We start from the raw sequence: 8,166 nt of genomic DNA on the forward strand, positions 1-8,166 counted from the left end.
CATTTTGAGATTGTAAAGAAAATTCTTCATTTCCCCTCCAGAACAACCATATTATTTCCATTTGTTCTACTCTCAACAAAATAATGAATAGTAAGCTTCTAGGAAACCAAAAAGAATATTGGAATTAGAGGCATTCACCATCCAGTATTAGAGGAAAAAAAATGATATAGACAAAGGGGACAAAAATGACACTTAAATTATAGTGCAGTAGGCTTGTCCTCAGTCTATATGTACAAAGTGGAGTCTTACTATGTGGAATCTACTTATGAATACACCTTTTGTCTAAAATTTATCTGATGTTTATTTTTGGCTTATTTTAACATACTTATGGAGAAAGGTCTAGGAAACTCTGGCAAACAGTCATGGTATTGTGGTTTCTTCCTCTTCCCTTAGTCATTTTAAGTTGAAAAATCAAAAACAAAAACAAAAACCAGCAAGCTCACAGATAATTAAGTCCACCCTATTAATTTTATAAATAAGAAAAATCAAGTCTAAAGCGTTTGTGCAGTTAACTCAAGGACACCTAGGGAACAGAATCACAATTTGAACCCAGGTCTTTCTAGTTCTGAAGGAGAGTAAAAAAATAGCTTCAAATATATACATATATATTTTTCTCTCCTTTCTATACTTTGTGACATGTAGCTAATACTATTAGAGTACTTGATAGTTTTGAAGATGTGTGTATACACACATTGTGTGTTTGTGTGTGGGTGTTATTTCTGTTGATCCTTACAACAACCCCTAGAGTAAATATTGTCTATCCTTCAGGAAGCATCATCCCCATTTTAATGTTCTTTTTTTTGGGGGGGGGGGTGAGGCAATTGGGGTTAAGTGACTTACCCAGGGTCACTCAGCTAGGAAGTGTCAAGTGTCTGAGGCTGGGTTTGAACTCAGGTCCTCCTGATTCCAGGGCCAGTGCTCTACCCACTGCACCACCTAGCTGCTCCATTATCCCCATTTTAGAGATGACAGGGTCAAATGCACCCATAGCTAGTTAGTATCTGTACCAAGATTCAAACCCAGGTCCATCTTGACTTCAAGTTGAGAGAACTCTTTTTACAATGATCCTTTGACTCTTAGGAATAAAAATTCTACCTTGGAAAAAATAATGACTCTACAGAGGCTAAGGACTGTACATGACTACTGGTAGCATAGACAATTTTACAAATGGTAATACTTGCAATCAAATCTATCACTCTTACAAACATGTAGTATTTAATAAACACAAAAATAAAAAGCAGAAAGACATCATTCAAAACCATTGTAATTCAAAATATAATATAGTAATAAATGATCATAGTAATCCAGTGTTTGATAAACCCAAAAAGCCAAGGTTTGGGCATGAGAAATTACCATTTAACAAAAATTGCTGCGGGCAATGGGTAAGGAGTTTGAGAGCAACTAGTTAGAGGTTAACATTTCACACAATATACAAAGACAAGGTTAAAATGGGTACATGATTTAGATATGAAGGTGAGCAAATTAGAGATGCATGGGAATTTTTGCCTGTCAGATCAATGGATAAGGGAAGTATTTATGATTTAAAAAGAGATGGAGGGGCGGCTAGGTGTGTGACCTTGGGCAAGTCACTTAAGCCCCATTGCCCCGCAAAAAAAAAAAAAAAGAGATGGAGATGATCACAGGAAATAAAATGGATAATTTTGATCACATGAAATTAAAAAGATTTTGAACAAACAAAACCAATGCAGCCAAGATTAGAAGGAAAGCAGGAAACTGGGGGAAGAGGATTATAGCAAGTTTCTCTGATAAAGGTGTCATTTCTCAAATATTTAGAAACTGAGTCAAATTTATAAAAATCATATCTATTTCCCAATTTATAAATCATCAAAGGATATGAACAGGCAATTCTCAGAAGAAGAAATGGAAGCTATAGTCACATTAAAAAATGTTCTACATCACTACTGACTAGAGAAATGCAAATTAAGGCAACTCTCAGGTACTATCTCACACCTATCAGATTGGCTAATTGACAGAAAGGGAAAAAGACAAATGTTGGGAGAGATGTAGAAAAATAGGAACACTAATGCATTATTGGTAGAATTGTGAACTGGTCCAAGCATTCTTGAGATTAATTTCAAACTGCCTAAATGGGTCAAAAACTGTGCATTGACCCAACAATACCACCACAATGTCTATATCCCAAAGAGATAAAAATTTAGAAAGGACATATTTGTACATATATATATATATGTATATATATGTATATATATATATATATATATATATATATATATATATATATTTGCGGGGCAATGGGGGTTAAGTGACTTGCCCAGGGTCACACAGCTAGTTAAGTGTCAAGTGTCTGAGGCCAAATTTGAACTCAGGTACTCCTGAATCCAGGGCCGGTGCTTTATCCACTGCACCACCTAGCCACCCCCTGTACAAATATATTTATGGCAGTTCTTTTTGTAGTGGCAAAGAATTGGACATTTAGGGAATAGCCATCATTTGAGGAATGACTAAACAAGTTGTGCTGTATGATTATGATGCAATACTATTGTACCATAAGAAATGACAAATAGGATAATTTCAGAAAAAAGTAAGATTTATGTGAACTGATGAAAAAGGAAGTAATCAGAGCCATGAGAATATTATATACAATAATAAGAATATTGTAATCATGATCAATTGTGTAAGACTTAGCTACTCTGAACAACATAGTGATCTAAGACAATTCCAAATGACTCATAATGAAGAATGCTATCCACTTCCATAAAGAGAACTGATAAACTCTCAGTGCATATTGAAGTATATTTTTTCACTTTATTTTTCTTGCTTTTTAAAACATGTCCAATATGGAAATGTTTTTACATGATTTAACATGGGTAATTGATATCATATTGCCTGACATTTTAGTGAGTGGGAGAGGGACTAAAGGGAGGGAGAAAATTTTAAAAAGTAAGTTTTTTTTTTAAAGAATGTTGAAAAATAAATTATTATTTTGAAAAATTGCACCTGAAACATGAAACAATAATCCCTTACTTATTATACATTTCCAAAAAGTACATAGCTCTTTTAATGCATTTAGCATATAATAGTATACATTATAGCCTTCTGTCCTGGCACATCTCCTCCCTTTATAATTATATACGTGTCTATATGTGTATGTATATACACATACACATGTATATGTATATATAAACACACATATATACATATGTGTATATACATGTAGACACACGCAATATCCATATATATGAATATGTGTGTGTGTATATATATATATATATATTCTTTTTGATGGTAGAGATTGGGTCTTATTTAAATTACACCTCACCTAGAGCTAAAGTGATTTTTATATGCAACACACTTGATAAAATATCTGTTGTACTGTATCATCTTGCTTGGTGATGACCAAACTTTGGCTTTTGTTTCTTACTTCAGGCTCTACTCAGACTACAAAGAAAGGGTAATATGGCAACACAATTTCAGGAAGCTTTATTGAGCATCTACCCTGTGTTCCTCATCACAAGCTGGGTGTTATGAGAAAGTGTATTTCCCTGGGGTAGCAAATGATCCAGTGGGAGTCCTAATCATCCATACAGAGTAATGTGTTTAGATAAATTGAATACTGTAAGAAAGCTGAAAAATCCGGAGCCAAACTGGCAATCCACTCCCAAAATTCTTTAAGGAAGTTCTATTAACTTAATATCTCTTTTCTGAAATAAATAATTTATACATAAAACAATGAAAACATTGGCTATGTCTCAAGTCATATGCAGCTGACCTCATGGCCAGCAATTCTTGAAACTTACTATGCCCTTTAATTTCTCCCTATAGGTCCTGGCTTTGTCTCTTGGTCTCCTGATGTCAGTGATGTTCTTGTTCTGTCTCAACCATGCCCCATCAGAGATGGCCACAACACAGCCTTTTGCTTCATTGCTTAGTCATACTTCCAATGGGATCTGCCTGGCAGGGATCATGCTTCAAGGTCTACAGCATCAAGAATTTAAAAGTAATACTATGGATCTCCCTTTGGTCAAACAATAGCTCATACCTGATATGTGATGGGAACCAAAAAGTGGACTCTCATACAATAAATGGCTCCCACCTTGTGGCACTTTTGCTATATGAAGGTGTCAAATTTTTTTCTTCTTTTTTTTTTGGCTTAGAATTCATCTGACTGTGAATGTGAAAGTTTCTGAGTCAAACTTCAGGTAAGGTCTTGGATTAACCTTGTTTTCATCATTCATTATCTGTTTTCATTCAACATTTTATTCAGTACTTACTTAGGAGTATTTCTACAATGACACTTAATGAAGAGACTATAAATCCTTAATAGAAAAAATATATATAGTATAACCAAAAGAAAATGTTACCCTATCAACCTTTACTCAAGAGTTTCAATGAACCATACCATTACGCATGTATGGAATATCCATATTAAAATAGTGCAGTTTAGCTATTTCAATTTATAGGTGGGAAAAGCTTAAACATTAAAATTAATATAAGAATGGTAAATAAAGCTCAAAGTTTCTGTCTTTCAGTTTTTTTCTGATGAACTAGTAAAGATATCCTCCTTTGCTATTAAATACAAGATTAAGATAAAGTGATGCATTATATACAAAGATGCTCTTTTTCACCAAGAACTGTTCTTTTCAATCCTCTAGGCCACACAGAAGCTCTGAAAACAGGTAATGTCCAAATATAGTGTTAATGGTCTCCAGAGAGAGAAACCTTCAAGTAGTGATGCCCACATGACTGGTTGGAGGAAAATTTCCTTTCACTTATGGCTAAAATTAGAGCCAGCCTGGAAGCACTGAGAGCTAACCAGAAAGCTGACCAGCTGGAAATCATAGTCCTTCCACCTCACAGGAACCCTGCCAGAAACATATGCAAAACTGGGCTTAGGAAGAGCAGATCCTATCAGCTGGAAATAAACATGAGTTCTTGAAGTAGGAAATATGGACTACTACAGGAAAGAGGTGGGGAAATCACATTTTAAAATGTGATCAGAAGCAACTTGCACAAAAGTAGAAAGAAAACAGAGAAATAACATGGCCAAAATCTATACAAAAACTATGCTATTAGAATCACCAAGGTGGTCAAACTTTGTTTCAGGAGGAAAGTGGGAAGAAGACTGGGGTCTTAAAGGATCTGGGAGTGAGATCCTCTGTGCAATGTCCTTAGAAGCACTTTGGGAACTGGAAAAGAGCTGCGGGTTAGACTCTTTAAAAATGAACTTTTCACAGTATTTTTCTATACTCTATAACCTTATTCTTAAAGCTGAAAAAAATATTCCAGTCACTCTTCCAGCCTGGACTTTTTGAAGTGAGGTACCACATTTTGAATTACAGTAAATAAGTGAGCTATGAGTTAAATATAAATGAGAGGTTATTGGACAAATTTGGATGCCTCTATAGAAGCCACAGTATACTCCTGGAAACGTAGAGATTTTCACAAATATTGTGTGACTTGAAGATACCACATTTCTCTTAGTTTCAGCTGAAATTCAAGAAAAACGAGACAGGAAAAAAAGAAACTCCAAGAAAAGAGACTCTGAGAAGGGTGATGCTGATCCTTTTGATAACTATGTGGCCTCATGAAAGTGAATTTTGCCTTCTTATTTACCAAACCCTAAACTCAGGACAAATTGGCCCAGAATCAACTGATTAATTAATGCTGATTTGTACTTGGATTTACAAATTGCAATCATCATAAGGAAACTTCAATAATTTTATAAGAGCTGGAAATTGCTTGAGGTGGACTTTTTCTACAAAGCTAAGGATTAAGAAATGAGCCATACATAAGGAAGAAGCAATTCTTTCCTCTTTGGGTAAGTATAGATATATGCCCACTGCTTTTATTGAAAATTTAGTCTAACTCCTGAAATGTTGGAGACATCTGGGAGAATGCAATGTGCCCTGTTACAGTCCCTTGTAATACTATTGTATTCATTGGAGTTTCCTCCAAAGACTTTATATTACATTATAGTGATTAACCCTCCAGTCGTCATTGTTTGGCAAATGAGAAAACTATGTCACAAAAAGTACTTGCCTAATCATGTAACAGGTTCCCATCAGGACACAAACATTTGAACCTGAATCAACTGACCTGATACAGTAATTCATTTTTTTTTCTTCCTGTAAAGATACAAAAGACCATTGGGGAATAAACAAAAGAAATGTTGGTACTGGGAAAAGATGAACCATAAAAAGAAAAAGGCTATAAATTGAAGGGATTCAATTAGTTTTGGAAATGACTCCATAATAAATGGAAAAAGCTTGGATCAGCCAGGTCTTTCATTGATGCTGGAATGAGTAAAGTAATGGAATGAAATTGGTTGTGAACCAGAAAGTCTAAGGTTGTCAATATACTGATACAAATGTAAAACATATCTAAAACTGAGCAAGAAAGTTGCAGAGTTGGACAAACTTATGGATTTCACTTGGAAATAACAAAACCTAGGACAAGTTTTAGGAAAAGGATTGGGGAATAATTGGATTTCAAAATTCCTCTTGTAGCTAAAAGTCCAAGGAACCTGAACTGAAACAATGGCCCAAGGGATGGGTTGGGTGAAGCTATGGAGTGATAGTTTATCAGTACTAATTAATACCTCCCTGAGTTCAGCAGTTGCAAAGAGGTAGGAGGAAAGGAACATGTCTATTTAGCATTTATGCCAATTGATTCCTTTTCAAATTGCCATATGCTTATTATCAAACCCTCAAGTCCATGTGGCAGAAGCCCCAGATGCCAGGGAAAATATAGCAGAGGGAAGTCCAAAGGGAGATCTTTCTCTTCTGACTGTCCAGAAGAAATCCTTGAGCTTTTCTAAATGTTTAAGAAGGGGAATAGAATATATTCTATCATGAAGGGATGGATAGATAATTACTTTGAAGATTCTAGGAATTCCTAATAACTTGAATAAAATTTATTTTAAGTATAACAGCATAACTGTTACCAGAGTCCTACTGTGATGCCTTACCATGGTGTGACCCTGGTTTCTCACAGGCTATGTCAATGGGGTATAATTTCTCACAGACTCTTACCACAATGGAAAGGATTTGAGTATGCAAACTGGGTATCTCTTCTCTTAGTAAAAGCCCAGCTAAGTTCTGAAAGTTTCATCACCAGAAGGTTGGGAACTGAATGCTTTTTTGGGGGGAGGGGAAGGACTAGTAATTCATGAATGACTCTCCTGAGCTGTAAAATGGTGGTGAGCTGCAATGGGAAAGAGTATGAACATAATGATGAAATTATGAATTTAAGAGATGTTATAAAAGATAAAGTCAAATAATTGTCAAAAGCAAAGTTTTTGAGGCTACTTGAGCTCTTACCATTACCAAGTGCTAATGAGAAAGTCTATAAGGTTTTGTACCATTAATTAAAACAAAATCATCAATATTCATTTGTTATGTATTTGTTTTTATGTATGTTTTCTGGGTGGAGAGTTTATTCTCTTACGTATCAATGTAGAGTCATATGTTGTATGATAATGATTTGTAGAAGTAGATATTCAGTTCTGTTCTGGGTTTCATTTTTACCCTAATATTTGTGATTCTTTTTAGGATCCTGATTAGAGAGGTAGTATTTAACATAAACTTAGAACTGTGTTTGATATGGTGAAATGGAAGATGTTTTCAAAGAATGAAGTTGGGAAAGGGACCTAAGGATTGAACTTAGGGGAACGTCAGTTAATAGGACTTTAAAAGGAAAGGTGAGTTGGTATTGACCAGTAGACCAAACTGAGATGACTTTGAATCTATGTCTATGTTTAAGAAGTAAATCGAACTTCTGGGCATACTTTGGTAAATCAATTCAATTCTGCTTTATACTGGTTATTTGTAAGATGTCTAAAATGAACTATTTAGTGAAAATGATGTTATTTTGTTCTTACTGACTTGATCCAATTATTTTTAATTTAAACTTTGCAAGGAAAATTATGAGGAATCTGTGAGTTTTAAAAAGACATTGATGGAGAGGTGAAATGGTTGAAGGTCAATAGGGATGAAAAAGAATTTTAAAGGCTGAATTTGGGATGTATGAGAGGCTAGGGATGAGAGGATGATAATTACTAAGGTTATCAGAGTGTGATTGATCAGGGGAAGAAATTAAGATATGGGAACAAAGTAGAACAAAGTAATAAAAAGTCCATTGTATTTTAATTTCTTTTTTAAAAAAATTTTTGTGGGGGCAATGAGG

General features: G+C 34.7%; 1 long non-coding RNA gene across 1 annotated transcript in view; it reads left to right on the forward strand.

The window, feature by feature from the left end:
- LOC122748594 overlaps positions 1-5,794 on the forward strand; it is a 697,255-nt gene extending 691,461 nt beyond the window's left edge. Inside the window, exons 3-4 of the long non-coding RNA XR_006355626.1 lie at positions 3,805-4,181; positions 4,635-5,794. This is a non-coding gene — a long non-coding RNA (uncharacterized LOC122748594). The remainder of the gene's footprint in view (positions 1-3,804; positions 4,182-4,634) is intronic.
- Positions 5,795-8,166: the final 2,372 nt, after the last annotated feature.

The sequence above is a fragment of the Dromiciops gliroides genome, chromosome 3 (genome assembly GCF_019393635.1).
Source record: "Dromiciops gliroides isolate mDroGli1 chromosome 3, mDroGli1.pri, whole genome shotgun sequence".
Taxonomy (NCBI): domain Eukaryota; kingdom Metazoa; phylum Chordata; class Mammalia; order Microbiotheria; family Microbiotheriidae; genus Dromiciops; species Dromiciops gliroides.